Source organism: Triticum urartu, chromosome 4A (assembly GCF_056163025.1).
Source record: "Triticum urartu cultivar PI428250 chromosome 4A, HENAU_Tu73, whole genome shotgun sequence".
NCBI classification, from domain to species: domain Eukaryota; kingdom Viridiplantae; phylum Streptophyta; class Magnoliopsida; order Poales; family Poaceae; genus Triticum; species Triticum urartu.
The window spans coordinates 600,259,140-600,269,935 of NC_141876.1; the positions used below are offsets into that span (position 1 = coordinate 600,259,140).

General features: G+C 43.6%; 1 pseudogene; it reads right to left on the reverse strand.

Annotated features, from left to right (window-relative positions):
- Positions 1–6,854: 6,854 nt before the first annotated feature.
- LOC147977134 (protein FAR1-RELATED SEQUENCE 5-like) lies at positions 6,855–9,943 on the reverse strand (annotated as a pseudogene).
- Between the last annotated feature and the right edge of the window lie 853 nt (positions 9,944–10,796).

The window sequence follows — 10,796 nt, forward strand, 5'->3', positions numbered from 1 at the left end:
GCTGATTATTTTTTCCATTGATTCGACCAACAAGTAATTTCCGAAGAGATTAGAAAATCCAGCTTTTGCCATAGTTGAGTAGTTCTGGTGTGATTCGAGTACAGGATGTCATGGGAGAGCTTTTTGATTGATAGTTTGTACTAGTTGATCGTACGAACTGATTATGAATATTTTTTCACGGTCGTATTGTTTCGGATTAGTTGGATGAGGGTGTGGATACAGTTTTCATACTATGGGTATATGTGTTGCTGTAGGGACCATGGTCTCAGAGGCGCATAACAACCGTGCGGAGTACAACAAGTCTTTGCATGAAGTGCGTCGGGAGATCGACTTGAAGGTGCAAAAGGATCGCGCTGAGGTAGATAAGAAACTGAAAAAAGAACGTTCATACGTGGACAGGATGGAAAAGGAGGAGCGTGAGGAGTTTTCCCGTAAGATGGCGAAGATGCGTCTTGAGATTGAAGAAAAGTATAAGAGGGACTGTGAGTACATGGAAAAAAAGTTTGTCTTAGGCTACAAGGAAATGCATCAAACGTTGCAGAAGGACCGGAAGCTTGTGGACAGTATTATACAGATAGAGCGAGTTAGGATGGATGCCTATGTGTTGCAGGCACGTGCGGATATGGACAGTAAGCTGCTACAGGAGCGGTCGGACATGGATTATAAGGCCATGCTGGAGAAGGTCCGCTTGGAAGGACATATGTTAGAAGACCGTGCGATCTCGCGGCCACCCCGACAACATGTCTTCAATTATTCTCCCCCTGTAAGCATCTCGCACCGATTCTATAAATTAAGGACCTACGTATTCTATGATACAAACATCTTCAATTTGTGGCAACCTTATGTCGGCGATTGTATGTAGGCTAAGTATCATGAGACGGCACAGTCGCCATTCACTCGAGATATTGCGATAGAGTCACCCGTTCAATGCCACATCAGTCCACCCCAACAACATATCGTCAATTCTCCCCTTGTAAGTACCTCGCAACGATGCATACCCAAGATATGGTATGACCTTTCAAAACTTGTGTGTAAACCCACTGTCGACGTTTCATAGGCAGGATAAGAAACCTGTGATGGCAGAGTCCCCAGTCACACCACATGAAGGATACATTCCACATAACAAGGTGAGAAGGTTTCAGATGGCACAATCCCCAGTCACTCCACATGAAGGATACATTCCACAAAAGTAGGTAACAACGCCGCAATGTTGCTATGCACATAAAAAATTATGTTTGCCCCTTTACTCATTGAATGTATTAACTCTGATGTGAGATACTAGGTGCTGGTCATGGAATTTTTTGTTAGTAGGGATGATGAGATGTCACATGTCCCGAGAGCATACTTTGATGAACACCCGGCAGAAGTCAGAATTTTTGAACCCGCCAAAGCGACCTACGATCTCATTATGAGTGAAATGAGAGATACTTTTGGTTGCAAACTGGGAGCAGAACTGTACTACTTCTTACCCGGGTCTGCGTGGAAGCTGCCAGAAGGAATGTTCTTGATTGCAGGACCATATGATGTACAAAAAATGCTTTCTGATCTGAATGGCAGCAAGACATGTCACCTGTACATTGTGTACAATAGAACTACGGGTTGTTTTCCCGAGGATGACATTGATTCCGAGGTTCAAATTTTACATGTTACATGCATCTAGTTTATGGCTACGTCTTTTTTGAGTTCTTCCTAATACAATTCCTATGGTTTTCTACAGGAAGTGAGAATCCAAGAAATGGAGGGTCTTGCTAGAGAGTTGGCAGAGAAAGACCAAGAACAACTTAAGTTGTATGGTTACATTGATGTTAAAGAGAAAAAGATTGAAGCACATGGGTCGTCGCCAAGCCCGACGCAATCTCCAACGACGCAACACAAGAGGTCACTGGATTTTGGCAGTGCAGAAGACAATATGGAGTAGGCTCAATTGTTTTTCAACCAGTTTAAGCTTCAAACCAGGATTATTTAGTTGCAAACAAACATTTTGTTTTCTATTTCACACTATGTTCGCAATTATGGTACAATTTATTCATGAGACAGTTCTTTGAACAACAATGCATGTGTTTTATGATCAATCATACAGTTGTTTCTGAGTTGTTTTTGAGATGGCATTGTGTCTAAAGAAGTTTCCATCTATAAAACTTGGCACGCAGTCACATCGGAATCACGTATCACGCGAGAGGCGTGTGTCGCACGGGAGCGCGTCGCAGGCGAGCTTGTTTTCGGGTAGAAATCATAACATATTTCGAATAGATAAAGTTCACGTCCTCCACCCGCGCATGCAAACCCACGTCGCCGCCATTCCCATGCATGCATGCCTCAGGCGCAGACAACGAGACAGCCCATCCGAATTAGGCCCATCCGAATTAGGCCCATCCGAAGTAGGTCATTAGAACCCTCCCCCCACTCCACCTATTCCCCTCACACTGTGGCCTCCCTCCCTCCATCGCCAGATCCCCCACTCGTCCCCCTCTGTCTGCCGCCCCTGCACGCCGTCGGCGACTCCATCCCCACCGCCCCCGCGCCCCCCGAACGGGATCGGCCGGATCCATCTCCTCAACCACCGCAGGACAGCGCAGGTACCCCAGTTTCTGTTCACGTCTCAATGGTATCCATGCTGATAATGCTAGGTAGATCGACTGAGTGTAGCAATTTTGTGCCACCAATCCAATTTTCTGGAAAATACTTGCTAGAAAACCATCTGAAACTTGTGATGCTTGCTACTGTATAATATAGGACTTTTCAAAGTTCTGTTATGATGGCACTATTGGACACATACAGTAGAGCTACGTTTTTAGTTGTTATACTTTCAGTTACCATCACTGCTTGGGAAAGGCCGAATTGGATGCATTCAGGTCTGCAGTTGATAGTGTATCATCATAATGTAGGTGCTGTGTTGTGTGATTCTTCATGCTGAGAACTTCAGCTTTTTCAGTTATAGTGAAAGGCTTCTGTATAAAAAACTACTAAATGATCACAAAAACTTCTAGACAACATTCTGTATGATCTGACCAAAACTTGAACTAAATGATCACCAAAAGTTGAAGGATTTTGCATCACATCACAACCATAAGTGTTCTGCACCAGCATCATAACAATCACATAACTACATAACAAAAGCAAACTTGTTCATCATTACAAAAGCAAACTTGTTCAACATAACAAAAGCTAACTTGTTCAGCATTACAAAAGCAAACTTGGTCAACCACATAACTGCAAACTAAGACACATAATACCACAAACAACTCAATATCCCCAGTAGTAGGGGTCATCCCAATGATCCTCCGCCTCTTGCCAGTACTTCAAACCTTCTTTGACGATTTCGATTTTCTTCCATGCCTCGTAGGTGACGTACGCATCTTTCGCTGCATACTCGATGAGGTTGTTTGGCAGTGGGCTATCCCCACATAGTTTGTGGTCCAATTCCTTGTTGATCTTCTGCTTCATTTCCTTGTATGATGGGTGGATGAGGCTGGCTGCAAACTCAGCCAAAGCCTGCCACTTCTTTCCATTGTTTGGAACTCTCCATTTGCGCTGCATGTCAACGTACTTGTCGGGGTTGATCTCCAAACCAGACAATTTCAGCTTCTCCTTGTCACCTCCAATGGAGAAGCCAACAAAGGTGTACAACTTCTTCTCCTGCAGGAGCAGGCGGAGTTCCTTGGGCCTGCATCAAATTAATCTGGTGCATCAAATTCATCTACTTCAAAAACTTCAGAAACTACTAATTAGACATAAAATTCAGAACTAGTATTGCATCTACTCCAGAACTTCAGAACTAGTATTGCATCTACTTCAGAACTTCAGAACTATTGCATCTACTTGAGAAACTTCAGAACTATTGCATCTACTTGAGAAACTTCAGAAACTACTAATTAGACAGAAACTTCAGAACTAGTATTGCATCTACTTCAGAACTTCAGAACTATTGCATCTACTTCAGAAACTTCAGAAACTACATAAACTACTAATTATACAGAAACTTCAGAACCTCAGAACTAGTATTGCATCTACTTCAGAACTACAGAACTATTGCGTCTACTTCAGAAACTTCAGAAACTACTAATTAGATAGAAACGTCAGAACTTCAGAAACTTCAGATCTGGATGTTTTTACCATTTGGTTGCCGCGGTGATGTGGTATACCAGGACGAGATCCTCCACACATAACTGTAGAACTGGAGCCTTTTGCGGAGGTTCGTCTTCCCTCGTATACTCGACATCAACGCCGATCGACCGAGAAAGCATGCCGCCGAGCCTCCTCCTGATCTCACGGATCCTCTTGTCGGCTTCGTCTGGATTGCTGGTGCATACGACATCCAGCTTCTCCTTCTTCAGGTGGATATCAACCATGAGCGGCGCGGTGTAGTCCTGCTTCTGCCCGGGGACCGGAACGACGTCGTCGACCACCAGCGGCTCCTTGCCAGATGCCTCACCTTGGTGATGCTTGGCAGACGGAGGGGAGTTGCTCCATGATGCCTCCGCCATTCTCTTGGCAGACGGAGGGGAGTTGCTCCACAATTCCTCCGCCATTGCCCTCCTGGCCAGCGATGGTGGAGGCAGAGGGGAGTTGCTTGATGGTGGAGGCAGAGGGAGGCAGAGGGAGGAAGATGGAGCGGCAATGGAATGAGGAGGGAGGCAGAGGGAGGCAGATGGAGCAGCAATGGAATAGGAGGGGAGTTCCCTGCGTCGTGGGGAGTTGCTAGTGGAGGGGAGTCGTGGGGAGTTGCCAGTGGAGGGGAGACGTGGGGAGTTGCCTCGAAAACTCAAACGTCCTGCCCTTTGGCCCTCGAAAAATCTGGAGGGGAGACGTGGGCCCTTTGGTTTGTCCTGTTTCTGAAACAAAACAAAAAAATAACAGCCATATTTTGCTCTCACTTCAACCATATTAAGAGATGAAAATGGCACCAAAAAGTCACTGCAGCCATCCTAAATGGCACGAAAACAGCACCAAAACAACATCAGCCAAAACAGCAAAAAATGCATCCATCGATCGTTCTTTATTTTTTCTAACATTCCGTGTTTTGTGCAGTGAGATAGACACAACGCTACAAATGCAGGCTGACAACGCCCGCGATTTCATGACCATCAGGACAGACGGCGGCTTCATCCACGCTCCGGTCCCATGAGTCGAGTCGAAAGTAGTGATGCTATGTGTAGTTCTGAAACATTGATTGGCTCATGCTGTAATTAAACTTTAATGAATTGTATGTCTCTTTGGTTTGGACAGTCGTTCAACTTAGATGTAATCGATGCTATTTATTACTAGGACCATGAATTGTGCTATTAATGTCTTGCTTTTCTCTTCCGATCCTTTTATTGCATACTTATTTATTGCTTATGTATTGTCTGTTGTTTGGCTTGTGCATAGAGATGCCATCGTATGTCGTGTACAAGGGTAAGGTTCCCGGAGTCTACGACGACTGGGAGGAGTGTCGGAGACAGGTTCACCGTTTCAGCGGTAACAGTTACAAAGGGTACACCACTAGGGCGGAGGCGGAATCTAGATACGCCCGCTATCTAGCGGGAGAGAGGAGGGAGCGTTGGAGGAACCGGATGAAGACCAGTTTCATCGCGATGATGCTCATCGTGATGACCGCAACTCTCTTCTATGTGATGGTAGTTTAGATGATCGATATCGACTTGTAATGTGAAGACAAACTCGCTACTCGCGGTCTCGAGACTTGTAATGTTCTATCTTTGTTCGGTCTTTTGAATTCGGAGACTAATATGATGAATTGTATTCGGAGAGCTATCTTCTATTGTATTCGATGAATGTGTTGTTGCTGTGTGGTGCTGTCTATATTCTGTCCAATAATATATTTTGTAACCTGTGAAAATATCAGAAATGTGCATTTTTTCGACCACCTCCAAATCACCTCAGTTTTGGCACACATGATCTCTTCCACAAACAAAAGTAGGTTTCCAAGTTTTTGTATTTTTTTGAATTTTTTTGAATTTATAATGCCCTCTAGACTGACTGCTGAAAACATCGGTCTATGCCTCAAGGGGGCATTGTAAAATAATTTTTTTCAAAATTTTATTGCATACACATGTTTTGCACATGTGGGTGACCATGTACAAGAAAATTTGGGTGATTTGGAGGTGGTGGAAAAATTCACATTTTTTCAAAAACTGGCTTAAGTTAGACCAAATGGTCCCTCCAGAATGCGGGCATTTTTTTGACCACCTCCAAATCACCTCAGTTTTGGCACACATGATCTCTTCCACAAACAAAAGTAGGTTTCCAAGTTTTTGTATTTTTTTGAATTCTTTTGAATTTATAATGCCCTCTAGACTGACTGCTGAAAACATCGGTCTATGCCTCAAGGGGACCTGCATGCAAGAGTTGGGGACCTGCATGCAAGACTCGGGGACCTGCATGCAAGAGTCGGGGACCTGCATGTGAATAGTGATTCATCAAGGCCTTGACAGCTACTGGCACAGTGGCTGCCGCCCGATTTGCATGCAGCGAAGATGAACGTGCATGGAGGTTTTTCAAAGATTTCCAAGCACACCCCAGTGGGCCCCGCTTATTTAAAAAATACGCCAGTCATTATTGCTCTGTAAATGAAGAATATGCATGATGATTATGAATATGCATGACAACCATAGTAAGGGTGAAGAATCATAGTGCCCAATTTGTCGAAATACATCATCATTCTTAAAGTTGGACATCAAATGATACACACAGAAAATGGAAACGAAAGATGTCGAACTAATACAGTAACATGGCAGTACAACCGCACTTCACTAAATTACTGTCACGATGAAATAGAATGTAAAGACCACGTCACACAAAGCTGAATGGCACACGACTTTCTCTGGCTCATCGTCGGTTCATGCTGTATGTATATATCACAGTTCAGCCTCGAGTCCCTACACAGAAGAATACAATAAATCACATGGACATCAATTATGAGTAAAACACATGCAAAAAAAATATGAACATATTTCGTACCTCTAGCAATTTAGCGCATTTACGTCGATTGTGACCTGGTTTCTTGCAATAGCCACAGATATTCTGTGATCTTGACTTCTTTGTCTTTGCCTGCAGCCTTTTCTTCGGTGCAGCTCGTCCTGACACATGCACGGGATCCAGAACCTTATCAACTTTCTGCGAGTGCGGCATCAACGGGCCAAACCTAATGCTGTTATCCTGAGCATTAGTTGACTCCTTGCTGTCAGCTTGTTCAAAACTTGATTGCTTGCCATGATGTTGTGCTTGCAAAAGCATCTTTAGACAGTGATAGTCCTCATCAGAGTGGCATGCCTGGAAACTTGCGGCGTGACTACAATTCCGCAACTCGCGGTACCTCCGCAGGCTTACCGAATAGTCATACATCTGGTTTTTTCTGGTAGGTGCGTATGCACATTTTGCATTCATAGTCCACCTAGTGGGAATGCAACAACCGGGCAGAATTGTTTGTTTTAAAATCCCCAATATGTAAAAAATGTGGGAACATGGTGTACCTGCGCATTCCAGCTTACGGCAAGAACAACTCACCCTGTGCAAAAGACCTCCTTGCTCTTCAATGCGCACTCCAAACTTTTTATCCATTCTTTCCTGCTTGGACACAACATAAGTGGAATCTTCTGATCCATCTAGTATCTCTCTAATCTGACATTTGCTGACAGCATCTATGCTCCATAAGACCATCTTAAAGACACTAGGTGTGAAAACTGTTGCGGCGTGTTTCTCAAGCGGCGAAGCATTTTCCTCTGTAAATGGAATGGACTGCAAGGCTTCAACGTCATGGAGAGCTTCGTTAATCCGTCGCGACGCAAGGCAACACTCATAGTGCTCTAGCATTTCAAACAACGACATCTTACCCTCAAGATGCGTATGTAGCACAGAGTTCAAGCTCTCACTCCTCTGATTGCTGCTCAATCCTAGGAAACAACGCCCCTCAAGATATGGAGCACACCACAACTTTCTCATCTGATACATCTGATGCAGCCAAGACTCCTCACTGGTTACTTTATTCCGTTGTAAGAATTGTATCCATTTTATCTCATGCTCTTTAATGGAAGAAGTATCATAAATGAAAGATCTGAATTCCTCCTTTATGTCGTCATCATGCAGATGGCGTACAATGTTCTGCTGAATGTGCCATATACATAGTCTATGGTTTGAGTCTGGCCAGACCACTCTTATTGCTCTCTGCATTGCAAGGTCCCCATCTGTGATCACAGATATCGGATGCTTCTGTGCCATGCAATCAGAAAAGGTCCGCAACATCCACTCGTATGCCTGGCTTGTTTCATGAGAAATTATACCACAGCCAAATATAACAGTGTTGCGGTGGTGATTCAACCCGACAAAAGGCACGAATGGCAGATTGTATTTGTTGGTTCTGTATGTGCTATCGAAAACAATGACGTCTCCGAAAGCCTCGTAGTCAAGTCGCGATTGACTATCAGCCCAGAACAGTCCCTTCAGATGGCCATGCTCGTCTACCAAGTACTTGAAGAAAAAATCCACATCTCGCTCTCGCCTCGCCATCATGTGCATGATCACCATTTTGGCATCACCGGCACTGATTGTCTCCTGCTTATTAGCATGGCAGAAATTATAAATGTCCCTCTTTATGCATCCAACCTTATCAAATCCACCGTATTGAAAGCACAAAATATCCATAATACGGTATTTCCGGATCCCACATTTTTCCATGTCCGCAAGGTCCGCTTTTTGCTAATCGCTAATTCGTCTGTGCGAACGCAGCAGACAAGAAAGATCCCGTGGGGCTAGAGGATGGCTGTGCTCATCGATGAAATCCTTGACAAACCACCGACCGGTTTCCTCCTGTCTCGTAATGACCAATTTAGCATTACACCCAACACGAGTTAAACTTCGTGGCCTCCTCTTTCTATCTTCCATCTTTCTTTTCATGTGCTTATCTTCGCGAAACCCTTGACGACTACACACAATTTTCCTTAAAATTATGTATTTGTTGGATCCATCCCACTCAACGTAGCTTTTCCTCACACTAAAACCTTTTTCAAGAGCATATTTGTTGTAGAATTCATAGCCTTCAGCCTCACTATCAAACATCTTCCTGACAACATTTACATACTCGAACATACTCTCATCACTTGCATACGCCATGTCTTCCTGCATATGACATGTGAGGGAAACCAATCATCAACATCTTTCTGTTTATCAATGTTACAGGTGTAAAATAGCTCATAGGCAAAGACAAGTGCATGGAAAAGACTTTGCTGGTTTGACATGTGAGGGAAACCAATCATCAATGTCCAACAAGTAGTATCTCATCTTCCTTTAAACTATATTTCATGGCTATGCAAACCTAAAGTGATGATGACTTTAATAAACTAAATTAAGTGAACTATGGAACCAGTATCTCATCTTCCTTAGTATATCTCATCTCAAACGTCAACATCTTACTTAAACAAACATGATGCGATTAGCTCAAGAGAAACTATGCCACGATGAAGCTTTCCATTCGTTGTTCTAGTCCGTACCCGGATCTTGTGGGGTTGAGGTTGTACTTCATGCACGGTGGAGGGGCGCAACGGCCAAGAGAACGAGCAGAACGCCAAGCCGAATTCATACCTTAAGGATGGTACGCGCGAAGAGATGGGATCGCCCGCCGTGGTCGCCGCCGATTCAGCCGGCGCAGATCCGGCCTTCTTCTTCTTCGGTGACGGCGTGGGGGGCTGGGGTTGGTTGGGTGGAGGACGAGGACGATGAATTTATTCCTCTCGCCGGGCAGGTCGAGGACGGAGAAGGTCAGGAGCGGCGAGCGGCGACGAATAGATCGGAGGAGGATTCTGAACTGGATCGAGTAGACATGGATCTGGTCCTCAGGTGATCGGTTCAAGAAAAGATATTTCCCCCTGGACCATTATGCCCTTATCGCAATTAACATATTAAATTTAATCAATTAAAATTCCCCGCAAGATCTGACGGCTAATAAAAATCAGACGTGATCAGACATGTAAGTACTGCTAAGTACTCTGAGTACTAACCCAATCACCGTAAAACAGCTCATATTTGTGAGGTTATGCAATACAACCTGTACAAGTACATTGTTACAGATTATTCCATTTAGCATGGACGAACATCAATTTGACAATGGCGCCAAAACCATTGTATATTGTTATTAGTGAGATATTTTTTAGTCTTGATTCTTATAATAGGCCTACTTCATGTACATCAAGGTGCATGTTTACAGTAACCAAAGGTGAAACCACTTCAGTCATCATCTCTTCATGGACCATGATTTAATTGTATTCTCATCACATTCTTGACTTTCAGAGATGTAGATATGGTGATCGTTTATTAGCACCTTCAAATTTCTGGAAAATATATAAGAACAATCCAACTCGGCTGAGAGAAAATATGTTTGTTACACTGGTAAGTACTGACCTAGCTAGGATATAAAACTGAGGTTGTTAACTTTGGAAATGAATTGTGAGCAATGTGTGTTGATGCTACAATAGAAAAATATGATCAGTTGATATGACCACTCAAAAATGTCACAAGTATTGATCATGTAGCTAGATTATTTATCTCATGACCTTCAACCTTGTATATGTTGCTTCTCTTCTAAATTTTGTTTCTCTATTAACCTGTTTTATCTTCTTTCTCTAATGATACGTTACTCATGTCAGCTTTTTTTATTGCCGTAGATGGCCCAGGTAATTGAATGGTCCATGGCTAAGTTGTTAATTGCAAGGTGGAGAATGAGGGTCAAAGTTGTTGATGCTAGGTGGAGAATGAGGGTCAAGTTGTTGATTGCAAGGTGGAGAATGGGGGCTAAGTTGTTGATTGCA